This window comes from Tasmannia lanceolata, unplaced genomic scaffold, assembly GCF_043159265.1.
Source record: "Tasmannia lanceolata isolate RefF3 unplaced genomic scaffold, GAP_Taslan_0.1 ptg000008l, whole genome shotgun sequence".
NCBI lineage: Eukaryota > Viridiplantae > Streptophyta > Magnoliopsida > Canellales > Winteraceae > Tasmannia > Tasmannia lanceolata.
Genome location: NW_027518685.1, coordinates 10,529,231 through 10,543,305, shown reverse-complemented (window position 1 = coordinate 10,543,305; position 14,075 = coordinate 10,529,231).

Genomic DNA, 14,075 nt, shown 5'->3' with positions numbered 1-14,075 from the left:
AGAATTTCCAAATCAGTTACAACAGTGCAAGAAATTCCTATTTTCAAATCTTTTCTGCGAGACATTATTTGGAAATCAATATTTGTGGCAACTTCCGTCACCATTCTCCTCGACATTGCTCCGGCATCAGCGAGACATCCCTCGCTCCCTCACTCTCTCTCTCTCTCTTAAAACATGATCATGAAGATGATTAATGTGTTTTGTATCGAAAACTCAAATCCAAATCAAAATACAAGGACTAGTCCTACTCCCAAAGGCGGTGGGGACATCCTACGTCATAAAAAAAAAAAAAAATCAAAATACAAATGCATGAGATATCCAAACGGGCCCTTAATTCATCTGATGTGGCTGCACTCTCATGCAATGCGATGGTTCCTAGCAAATCCCATACATTTATATGTTTCTAATTAACTTGAGAACTCGTCCAGCATCCAAATTTCCTTTGAAAACCCATATAATAATTATGAAGTACAGGTAAATAAGGGGCCAAATCCACTGGATGAAAGTTCCCATCGGTGTACCTTTGTGGTGTTTTGGGTGTGGGTGGACTAGCATATTTTTTTATACGTGTGATCATCTTACGTACTGGATGTCCAGTCAGCATGAGATCATAGCCACGTGGGTTGCCACATGGCCCCATCAGATAAACGGTCCCAACAACACACATACGTACCATTTGGTATTCAAGGTTAATCATAGATTCATAACCCCCTGTTTGTTTTGAATTAAGAGATCCGATTGTGCGTTGTTTGTTTTAAATTTTTAGATCCGATTGATTACTGGACTCAAAATTACGCTTACTTTAAGTACAATAATCAGTTTGGACTCAAAATTGATTCTCAAAATAAAAAACAAAAAAAAGGCCTAAATGGATATTGATAATTGCCGTTCATATCAACCGATCATTCACATAAACAAGGCATAAATGGGACCCGATAAGTGTCTCAATGGTCTGCTGCAATAGATGGGAACTTCGTCTATTCAGAGAAGGGGAATGATAAATTCTCCAGCTTTTCTTCCCCTGGCAACCCCCTTGTAGTGTAAAAAGAGTCATAAATACACTAGAAGGGGTGGTCGGGGTAAGAAAATAGGGCAAATTCATCATCTCCTTTAAGCTCATTACTTGTACAATACTACTTCACCAATAAGAGTATATGACCAGGTATTAACTTCAAGCATTGAAAGAGTACACCTCTCTTTTCCAACTAATTAAAGAAATTTGTGTGAAAACTGTAGTGAAGGAAAATATGGATCCAAAGTATGGATACGGGCATGAAACAACGACTCCATTGTTTATATATATATATATATATATATAGAGGAAACTGTTGGTGAGCTTAAGCTCACCAAACTTATGGTGAGCTAGCTTTCCCAATCACATGGGTCCCACATTTTGGGGAGTGATCCAAACCATTCATTTGCAAGGCCTTATCATAGATAGGGGGTGTACCAAAAATCAGCTCCATAGGATCATCCTAACCCCTCCATTTGTGGAGGACAAAAATGGACAGACACAAGTCTGTCCATTTTTGTCCTCCACAAATGGAGGGGTTAGGATGATCCTATGGAGCTGATTTTTAGTACACCCCCCATCTATGTAAGGGACTTTAAAATGAATGCTTTGGATCCTCCTAACAAAGTGGGCCCCCATGTGATTGGGCAAGCTAGCTCACCATAAGTTTGGTGAGCTTAAGCTCACCAACAGTTTCCTCATATATATATATATATATATATATATATATATATATATATATATGAGAAAAGTGTTCCTGAGCAGCTACTCAGTTAACTTATTTAAGCAGCTGCTTCAAAAATTCATGTGGCCCCATATTTTTTGGGTGATCCAAAGCATTCATTTGGAAGGCCTTTCCATGGATAGGGTGTGTACAAAAAATGAGCCCTTTAGAATTATCATAATCCTGCCATTTGTGGAGAAAAAAATGGTCAGAAACAGTGTCTGTCCATTTTCCCCTTCAGCTTTGATTGGGTTAGGATGATCTTATAGGGCTGATTTTTTGTACACACCCTATCCATGGAAGGGCCTTTCAAATGAAAGCTTTGGATCACCTAAAAAATGTGGGTCACATGAGTTTTTAAAGCAGCTGCTCAGATAAGCTATCTGAGGAGCTGCGCAGGAACACAATTATCTCTCTCTCTCTCTCTCTCTCTCTCTCTCTCTATATATATATATATATATATATATATATATATATATATATATATATATATATGGAAAAGGATCGTGCGCTCGAGGGCCCAAACACATGGGTCCCACATTTTTTGTGCTGATCAAAACCATTCATTTGCAAGGCCCTTTAATAGATAGAGTGTGTACAAAAAATCAGGTCCATTGGATCATCCTAACCCCTCCAAAAGTGGAGGGCAAAAATGGGCAGATTTGTGGCAAACGATGTTTGTCCATTTTGACCTCCACAAATGGATGGGTTAGGATGATCCTATGGAACTGATTTTTTGTACATACCACATCTATGTAAGGATCTTTCAAATGAATGCTTTGGATCATCCTAACAAAGTGGGCCCACATGAGTTTGGGCCCTCAAGCGCACCTAAGCTTGATGCGCTCGAGTGCACAATCCATTCAAGATAGTCAGATTACAGGAGACAAATACCCTTAAAGCCAATATATTTGAAAACATTAGACAGGGAAAAGGCTTTGAGAGTATGAAACCTTAAAACGAAGAAGAAGTAGAAAATGCAACAAACCTACAAAGAAAAAAATACCCAAAAATTTAGAGAGACAGAAGCGGAAAATGCAGAAAAAAATGCAAGAAACCTACAAAGAATAAAATATCCAAAAAATTAGAGAAATAGAAGCGGAAAATGAAGAAAAATACAAAAAACCCAATGTTCTAGAAGAAAGCCAGGAAACCTAAGAAGAAGAGGAAGAAGAGGGAAAGTAAGTAAGCCAAAAAAAAATCTCCCGTTTATTCGGTTCATACCTTCGAACCATTGAACCTCCGAAATTTCCAGATTTCATACGGGATGAGGTTGCCCTAAAAAACGCAAGAAATAAGATTTTTTCTCTGGCCTCAAGACGAACAGGTGGCCAATAATTCCTGAAATTTCGGGAATGATATTCCTCGATTTGAGAGAGAGAGAGAGAGAGAGAGAGAGAGAGAGAGAGATATTTGAAAATCTCGCCGAGAATGATATCCCCTAGTTTTGAGAGAGAGTTCTTGTTGTTTTTTTCAAAATCTCGCAAAGCTAGAGCCGAGATTTTATCCATATCGCAAGGCGGGTCTCCCACTATTTTTTAGGTGAGGAAGAAGGAGAGACCAACACGTGGGTGATTTTCCTTTTTTTTTAAAGCCTTTTCCCCTTTTTCTACAATTCAGGAAATGCATAAAGAAATGGAAAAAATGGCTGAGGAAGAAGGGGAGACCAACACGTGACCAACACGTGGGTGTGAATGTGAACAGTAAAACTCCCTTTCCTCTTTATAGTAGTATATATATATATATATATATATATATATATATATATATATATATATATATATATTAGGGGGAGAAATAGAATACGCTATTTTTCCTGCGTTATCTAGAACTGACCCTGACGCACTTGAAGACAGAAGGGCATGACCTGCACCACACCCTGACAAATCTAGAAATTTGCAAAGTCATAGATTAGTATATAGTTTTTGTTACCATGCACAGCAAAGGCTAAAAAAAGAAAGAAGACCTCTCCAGTTGGAAATTAGACCTTAGCAGAAGATCCAAAATGTTTCTTCACGGGTTTTTCGAGCGGCCAGAAGGGTATCACAATTCACAAGTTATTTTTGTGTTACCTGTGGATGAATTTATATGATTTTGGCTTTTGTTTACTTTGTAGAGTTTTGCTACGAACCATCGCACTCAAGGATCTGTATTTTGCAATTTGTGAGTGATATATGTGGGACCACAGATCATTTATGCTCTCGTGATGGGCCCACTAGATAGTAGTGCCGACTTCTAGTTGATAAACCAAGGAAATATACCATGTTTTATAGTAGTGCCGACTTCTAGCTGATAAACCAAGGAAATATACCATGTATATGGTGGGCCCCGAGAAAAAATTTCTCTTACTTGAACCCTTATTTCCTAGTTTTTGTTCTTCAACGATAGAAAGTATGACATCTTGTTACGAAATGAAAACAAATTAGGAATTGCCATATGTCACTTTTCATCCTATTTTGACTTTTCTTCCCGTTGCTACTAGGATCTTTTCTCGCGCTCGGACGGGTCCCACTTGGTCTAGCTGAGGCAGAGAAATGGTCGGCTGGGTGATATGAAGTCAAAGAAGTAGGTTATGAATACTCGGAATCGGAATCGGAATCGGAAATCTAGGGAAACCCTCCAATGCTTATCAGTCGAGGCAATAGATGAAGCTGAGCGCAAGGAAAGAGAATGCTCGGGAGTCCAATAGTAGGGGTCCGCTTGTGTACCTAGGATGGAGCATTCAAGCATTACCCTCAAATCGGAGTGGGGGTTTTCCTTTTATAGGTGGAGGTTCTGTGACTCATGGGGTGATGGTGGTGGCATGACGCTAGGGCAATAGCTGGCATTGGTGCTAGTGTTGGGGTGGCGGGTGGCAGAGACGCTCAAGTGTTGCATGTTGGTGGCATGATTGGTGATCGGACATTGCATTGTCCAGGGTATTTTGAGACAGTAGCATGTTGGGCGTCTTCGTGGCGTGTGGTCTCTGGGTGTCGTGCTGGCCGAGATACCGTGTTGGCCGAGAGCTTGGGTATCCGTGAGTACCTAGTGTCACGGGGAAACAGTTCAGGACACAACCGGTATTAAAATCCATCTCGTCTTCGTTGCGTCTTGGAAATGCGTTGTTTATAGCACCTTTGGTCGCCACTGGTGGTTAAGGGGGTTGGTTGGCCAAACACTATAGGAGGAGGTGACCCTGTGACTTGTGACTCCTCCCCCGTTAGGCCCAGCAGGTGTGGGCAGGAGCCTTGGTGGCTTGCTCATGGGTTGCAAGAGGACTTACTTGTGCATTTTGTTGCACACAGTAGGAAATCATACTTCAACTCGTAGGCGTGCCCTAAGGGAACTTTGGGTGCGGACTGCGAGCTATCCATAGGGATGCTCCAGTTTCTTTGGTTGAGGATGGGGGCCAAAGACAGTGCATGTTGGGTTGGGTTCCCACATGCATTGCGCGGCGGACCGGTGCAGGGGGCTACTTATACTGTTTGCCCCTCTGCACCGCAGTACGTCTCGTGGGTAGGCCATTCTCTAGGCCTTCCATGGGTTCGTGCCGGGGCGACTGCGGTTGCCTTCGCGAGGTGTACACCTTGCGGATCAGTCCATGGGGCATCTTGCTCATTGGATGACCAAGCCCTAGTGCTTGGCGGATTGGTGCGTGGCATCGTCATGCCTCGTACTCGATGGACTTTGCATTAGGCCCCAAGGCCTTATGTTCGATGTACTCGTGATGCAGGCTGATCATGAGTGTGGGTATCTAGAAGCGCATGTCAAGATCTGAGCCAAGTAGCCTGTTGAACAGCTTAGAGTTTGTGTGCACATTTGAAGCATCAAGGGGTGTTGGCGTGCAGGGCCTTTAAAGGCTTGCACGATTGAAGGCTGGCCCTAGCATTCGTGCATGTTGGGGCGCCGCACGGGTTATTCCGTTGCTCAAATATTTGGCCCGTGACACTAGTCTTGACATGCCATGTGATGGAATTCGACCGAGGGTTTTAGTGGGCCCCGAGCCATGCGTCAGCACACGGTTAAAGCCTGATTCTAACCCAAACACGGAAAAAGGGGATAAAACCAAAATGTGAAGAGTTAGTTTTTTTTTTCTTTCTATTAGAAGAGAACTCGCGTAATTGTTTTTGTGAGTTCTTTGCTTCCTGCATGTTCTTGGATTTTGTCCTTGGGATAGCCCCGTGGTTGAAGTTGTAAGTGTTGTCTTTGTTGGTAAAGAAAGAAGAAGAGATTCACGCTTTTTGGATATACGTCATAGACGCAAAATCTTTAGCCTATCGTGTTCTTTAATTTCTAAGCTATTTTTTAATTTGTAGATTGCGTTTCCGTGCATTAGATTTTCTAAACATCTGGTATGAAAGCATTAGTTTGTGACTGGTGTAAAGAGAGTGGTAATTTTCTTTATATTATTTGTTTTGTTAAAAAAAAATATGCACAAGTTCTACATGAGTGACAAAAGTTAATGTCAAGAAGTGGGAATTAAAGATATAAAAATCAAGATGTTCGATGAATGTGTGTGCACCATATTTAACATTGAAATTTTTTTATGAGCATGGGTCAAAAATACTCTTATCGTAGTAGTCAATTAAAAGTGGTTAAAGGTATATAGGTAGTCGCATATGAAAATTTTATAACTAAGCAATCTGTGTAGGCTTATTGAAGAGACCATAGTAGGACAAGCAATTGGTGCATGTGGCAAGACGGAGACTTCGATGGTGTGGTACAATTGTTTGGGTCACATGAGTGAGTGTGGTTTAAAGATTTGTTAAGTTTTGGTTGGAATTACTATTATTGTAAAAAAAACATAAATTATCATTTTTCTATGTGGTATAAAGTTTTCTTAAACTTTTGTGAGAATTACTATTCTCTTAAACAATATAAATTATCATTTTTGTTGTCTACCAATAGAAGTAAAAAAATTAATGAATTAATTCATGCTGATATATAGGAGGCATATGTTGAATCATTAAGAGTAGGGGTGCAACTCGAGCCGGGTTTTACCCTACCCGCATCGACCCGACCCGAAAATAGCCTGGGTTGGGTTCAGGTTTCTGGGGTTTCAGGTCGAGCTGGGTTGAGCATCCAAAAGCCCGCATGAATCTTGGGTCGAGCCGGGTTTGAAGGGGCCCGACTCGACCCGGCCTGAGTTACATAAGTTATAGTATGTATTATTTTTTTATTGTTAGTTAAAGTTAAAAGTGAAAACCCATGCACGCATTGTTATAGTATGTGAGTGTAATTTCTGCTTCTATGAGTTGAGTTGATTCAAGTGTTTGATTTAGCATTGTTTGATTGTAATTACAGCATTGTTTGATTCAAGTGTAATGTGAGTGTAATTACATCATTGTTTGATTCAAGTGTAATGTGAGTGTAATTTCTGCTTCTATGAGTTGAGTTGCCTTGCCAAACAAGAGTTTTCCTTAAAATATTACGTCAACGTGAAAAAACCCAACCCGATCCGACCCGAGATATTTCTCAGGTAGGGTTGGGTTCTCCAAAACCCAACCCGCCCGACTCGTGTTGCAGCCCTAATTAAGAGGTTGTTCTTACTTTGTATATTTCATTGACGATTTTTATGACACATGTGTTCTAATAATAAAAAAATCAGATACTTTTAAAAAATTTAGAAAATTTAAAGAATAGGTGGCAGAGCAAAAAGATTTGAAAATTGAGTATACAATGGAAGGGAATTGTGATCAAGTGTGTTTATAAAGTTTGTAAAGAACATTATACTAAGAGGTTAGAACTGACAAGATGACCCGCACTCTTATGGAGTGTTCAAGGAGTATGTTCACCAACTTTAAACTAGAGATACTTTTGGGCTGAAGTTGTAAATATTACTTGTAATTTAGTTAATATGTCTCCCACAGTTTCTCTTGATCATGGTTTTAAATTTCGACCGGATTTCGGTGGGGACCGAAACCGAAATTCCGAATTTCGCCAATTTCGGTCCGAAATTTCGTTTTACTGCTATTTTTTTAATAATAAAAAAATTGCTACAAAATTTTGGCCGAAATTTCGACGCTTAATACTAAATTTCGGATTTTGCCGAAATTTCGGTTTTCTGTGGGGTCCGAAACGGTTACCGAAAATGAAAATTTAAACCATGCTCTGATTACAAAACTCTAGAAGAAGTTTGGACTTATAAGAATTAAATTATTCATTTCGTTGTATTTTTCAGTTGTGATGCTTATGTATAAGTCCCTTAAGACAAATGAAAAAATTCGGTTGGATATGAATCTCAAGAGGTGTATTTTTCAGTTATAAATTAGAAAAGGGGGTACAGATTATGGTTTCCTACTGTCTGCGAGCTTGATATTAGTTGAGATTTTTCCTAATGAAGAGTCTATGCCGGTGCAAACGTGCCCAGAGACAAGAATAGTTGAGTTTGAACAGGTCATATAAGAGATTAGGGGCAGCCTAATAATTCTGAAATTGAGAAAGAGTTTGATCACGATCAAGAACCTAATCGTGACAAGGTGAACAAGATGCCGAAAGACATACAAATGATTGAGACTCAAAAAAAGTAAGCTCAAAAGGATTAACATGCCTCCTACTAAATTGAATGACTATGACACGAGTATATATCAAGCTTCAAAATAATAGTGTTAGTGTTTATGCATGCTTATTAGAAGGGTGTGAACTATTTTCATTCCGAGAAACTAACATTTGATGCTAGTGATCAAAGGACAAAAACCATGGAAGAGATAGAGTCATTGCATAAAAATAAAACATGAGATTTAATAGAGTTATCAAATGGTCATAAGTAAACTAATTGTAGATAGGTTTACAAGTTAAAGGACATGGATGGAGAATTGTTGAATGGACATAAAAACAATTCTCTCCCATTGTTTGCTTAACTAGTGTTATGGTTGTTTTGGCTATGGCAATTGTTCTTGATTTTAAGCTAGAGCTGTTGAACGTGAAAATGACATTTCCGCATGATGAACTCAAGAAGAAATTATTATTATGAAGGCTTTGTTGGTAAAAATAAAAGAAATTTGATTTATTGACTGAGCATATATTACTTGATGCTTTGACGCAAGTGATTTTATTCTACTTTCATTATGAGTTTGTGTTTTCGCAAGTGTAAAGTTGACCATTGTGCTTACTATTGAGATTATAGTGATAGCTGTTTTAGTCAGGGTTTAAAATTTCGGTTTCGGTACTTGAAATTTGGTACAAAACACGAAATGAATATTTTATTTAATATTAAATTTCGGTAAAATATTAAAAAAAACAGTATTTTTGGGTCAAATTTCGGAAAAACCGAAATTTAGACCGAAATTCCGAAATTTCGGCCGAAATAAATGACTGTTTCGGTTTTGGTCAATTTCGGTGTCGGACTCCACCGAAATCCGAAATTTTAGATTTTGGTCGAAATTTAAAACCATGGTTTTAGTTCCAATTGTTATATTTTAACTATATGATTATTGCAGGCAATAGGAACCGCACACGGCAACAGACTCTCATGAGAGAGAGAGAGAGAGAGAGTTAATTTATTATTTTAAATATAAGATGCGAGTTTTCATTAAGAAAAAATTTCATTTATGCAACTTTTATTATGATTAGATTGGTATTACTATGAAGTGTTCACACTTCCAATCACTTACAAATATGGAATTAATGATGATCAGGTTCATATATGGTGATAGCAACTATCCATGATCATCATTCCCTTTATCTCTGTGTGAGCAGGTTGTTATGCTTTTAGGCCATGTTTGGATTCTGGCAGAATTCTTTTTTTGTTGGGTAGTTATTTTTCCTTTTCATGATTTAAATGGAAATGATATGGTTTTATCCCCTTTACAGAGGTTTAGGACAAATGAAGATCTTCTAAGCAAATATAATTAAATTATTTTTTTCCATGTGTAATCAAGCCATGTAAAAGCAAGATTTTTTTTGGAAAAATTAATAGAAAGAAAAGCAAAAAAATATTTTAGGAAAGCTTTTCCTTTCCAAACATTTCAAAAAAAAATCTGCAATTCAAATAGGGCCTCAGTGAGAAGCTCAATGGAAGCCAAATGCAAGAAAATAAAAAAAAAGGTGGGAAAATTAGATATATGGAAAATGATATCCACCCCTTATCTCAGCATTTCTATGCCCTGTTATATGTGTTTTCTTGAAAGTGAGTAGGGATGGAAATACAACAAGTAAAGAAAGACAAAAGGGAGAGGGTGAGATGGAATGCTGGAAAAGTGGTGGAAATATCACTTTCCTATCGCATCTTGATTAGCGAACATGGCCATGCACATGGCTCACGTTTTAACCCATTGGGACTATTTATTAGATGGTCGTGACTTCATGACCCCGTGGGTACTATAGCCATGTTTCCCTAAATAGAATTTATAAACGTCAGAGATAATGAGAAGGACTAAAATCTGTGGGTGAAAAAAAGGGTTCAAATTGGGGATGATGCCGTGCTAAGTAAATAACATTCAAAACTTATTTATATACACCTAAATTTTTAAAGTATTTCTCAATTGATGATATCAAATTTTAAAATATAAAAAATACTCTATAGTTCATCTGGAATTTGCTAGTCCATCGTAAAAGGCATTTCGCGGATGGTCTGTTGCACCTGACAGCAGCCACAGTGGCTCACTTTTCAACAGATTTTGTCTTCATTCGTGAGGTGGCTGCTCTCATATGGAACAGACCATCCGCGAAATGCCTTTTGCGATGGATGCTAGCAAAACCCAATTCATCTATTGCTCATCATATTTTATTAAAAATTATTTATAAAAAATTAAGTTATTAACTATTTTACCGAGTGTTCATATAGTCAAAAAGGATCTCAGCATCGGCTTTAAAAATCAAGTGTTACCAAAAACCGGATATAACATATGTAGTTATAATTTATAATTTTAATCCACTCTTCACTTTCAATCCCCACTATCAAATCTCTTTCCATCTTGATTCTTTTCTCTGCACTCCCTCTTAACGTCTTTTTCCCTCTTCAAGGCCCACTGTCCAAACTCCCATTCTTCCCTTCACTTTCTCTTACTTTTCTTCCTCAGCCTCACATGGAAATTCTTATTCTTCCATTTTCAATGTAAGCCATCTCTTTCTTTTCACACCATTTGCAAATTCTTATCTTTATAACTTTATCGCTAGTGATGAGTCCAATGACCATGTTACCAAAACATGAATATTGATTATTTGATTATTATTTTTTTGGGCAATGATAAATTCGCACCTCCTGTGGGATAATTCGCACCCCTTTAACCTGAATTGACGTTAAAAAAGCATTATAGTATGCCACATACCCTGCTTAAAGGGGTGAGAATTACCCTACAGGGGGTGAAAATTTATCATCGCTTTTTTTTTATCCTACGGATAATTTGTTGAGTCTTGAGTGAGGTTGGCGTTGTGTGAGTAGAATTTATGTAAGAAACAGACTTCATATTTTGATGTTTTACTCAAAAATCAGATCTCACCATCTAAAAGATTTAAGAAGAGTGACGTTTTTACTCAAAAGTCACAAAATCAAACACTTGTATCCAAAATCGGTCCCAGGTTGTCCTCTTCTGTTCAAAACATTTTGTTGTGTACAGAGCAGGAAAGGCGTGACTTCTTGCTTTTATCTGGGATCGTGGGGCCCATTCACGAGGAAAATCAGGAGAGGAAGGTATTAGAGATAAGGCCCGTTTGGTAGAGTGTGGGTATCCTGACTCTAATTTGTCTATTTGCAAGGGTGGTGGATTCCCCACTGTCTTCCTATTTCCTCCATCTTTATAAATTAAAACTATGGTCCCTTTTGGATGCACTATAAAGTGAGAAAATCAAAGTAAATAGACATATATTTCCTACCATTATTGGGTTGCCATTTACTATTCACATGGCAGACCTTGTGGGCTGTAAATTTTCCAAATGGGAGCTGTTTTATACCGTTCGACTTTCCTCTCGAATCAAGAAGAAAGGTTCGTTTGGATACTCCAAGAAGTAGGAAAAACGTAGTAAAAGGGTACATATTCCATTTCCTAGCATTGTTTGGTTGCCATATACTATTCACATGCTAAATATTCCAAGTGGTAAACGCATTTCTCACGTGCATCCACATCCAAACGGATCCCAATAGTCTTCATGGAAAAGCATTTCCTTTCAACAATTGCTAAATATTGTTATAATTTTCAAAAAAGTTATTAATAGTTAAAAAGTAAAGTCTTTAATGAAGTCAAGAGTGTCATTATCAAAAGAAGGGAGTGCAGGCATCATTATCATGTTATTTGCTTTGGCTTTTATGCGTTCTTCCAATTATGGTTATGGATGTCCATTTTAATCATCTGATGGTATGTTATCAAAAGATATGGGTTGGTGTATGCATTGCTCGTGTGCCACAAGAATTGGTGACTTGTTACGTTTGTTATAATTAGCATATTCCATACAATATTCTCCGTTACCTTATAGATGGTCACATTTTATACTGGGAAATGCTATCAGCACAACTATATTTTGATGAGGGCACTCCTCACTTTATTAAAAAGTATGGTATGGCCCGCACCATAGGATGATCCAAACCATCCATTAGATGGGCCATAGCCTAAATAGGTTGTGCCCCAAAACACATTTCCATAGGTTGATCCTAACCGTCCGATCTGATTGTTAGAGTGTTGATCGGAGGGTTAGGATCAACCTATGGAAATAATTTTTGGGTCACAACCAATTTAGGTTGTGGCCAATCTAATGGACAGTTTGGATATCTTATGGTGCGGGCCATACCGTACTTTTAATAAAGTGAGGAGTGCCCTCATCAAAATACCGTAGTGCTGATAACATTTTCCTTTATATAAGGTATTAGAGAATATTAGTTATCAAATACATGTTGTCTATTGCCGTGCCTCTTAGTCCTAGCCGCATTGCAGTTCATTCATCCATCTCTTTGTCTTGGTAGTGCTATAGTCCATGGCTCCAAACGACCACCACAACATATTCCACATATTCCACTGAAGAGACTGAGGAGCGTTTCCTATATACTTATATGGGATTTGCTACAGCCCATCGCATAAGGCATTTTGCAGATGGTCTGTCGCACGTCAGGGCAGCCACAGAGGCTCACTTTTCAGCAGATTTTGTCTTCATTCACGAGGTGGCTGCTCCCTCCACGAATAGTAGGGTTAGGATGATCCTACATGGCTGATTTTTGGTACACACCCTATTCATGGAAGGCCCTTCCAAATGAATGATCCCCCAAAAAATATGGGGCCACATGTGTTTTTGAGCTATAGCTCAGATAACTCAGGAACACTTTCCTCATATAAGAGAGTATAAATTATCCACAAATTATCCACAAGAACAATGATTGTTCATGGTCTATGCAATAAGACATAAGAGACTATAAATTTATGGATCATTAATTATTAGAGTTACACTTGTACTTGAATCATTGGGCAAGGATACTGTAGCTGTGTAGCAAATATGAGTTCTCAAATGCTGTAGGATCGATCGCAACCATTTTTTATGGGCATTGGAGTCAGCCACCGATGTTTTTTTGTGAGGATTGAATCATGGCCTCTCACAATGCGGTGTAAAGTTTCGAATCCTTCGAGTGAAAGTAAAAGGTAAAATTTAACCTAATTTATAGAACAAAATGTTTTAGAAAGTAAACGATTAGAAATATATTTTGCAAGTACATGATAGAAAACACGAAGAAATTAGTAAGTTACTTTGTAACCAGATGTACTGCAGTTACAGCGGGTAGAAAGAAGTGATAGGACTGCAATTACTCTACCCATGCATGAAAGTCTATTAGTAATCTTACGATAATTAGAAGGCAATTAAAAAATCTTAAGGTTGTGTTTGGATTGTTGGAATCAGGAATTTGAATCGACATTATATTCCTATTCCGATTCTCCCTTAAAGGAAGGAACATATTAAAAAATCTGTTTGTCCCCCGCCCCCGCCTGCCAAAAAAAAAAAAACGGTTTCTGTGAAAATGGTTCACTGCTTGAGGATAAATTCACCCCCCTTTAACGTTTTTCTTTGCATTTAAAACTTAACGAATACAGTTAAAGGGGGATTTTATCCGTCAGAGGGGGGAAATATCATTTCCCTACAAAAATTTAATTCAAAAAAAAAAAAAAAAAAAAAACTACTAAGAAACCCATCCCAACCAAGTCGGAATCAGAATACCACCTCTTGGGGGAGGAAACAAACAGATTCCGACATTTTCCCCTCCGATTCCGCCCTGGTATCAATCCCGCCCCCGGTTCCGTTCTTTCTTATATTTTCTTTTTTTTTTAAGCCAAAATTCAGAATTGGGCAGATTGGAATTGGGACCGGATTCCAATTCAGGAAAAAATGTTTAACATTCAACTCGAATCAGATTCGTGTTGGGTGTTCTTATTTTTTACTTATATC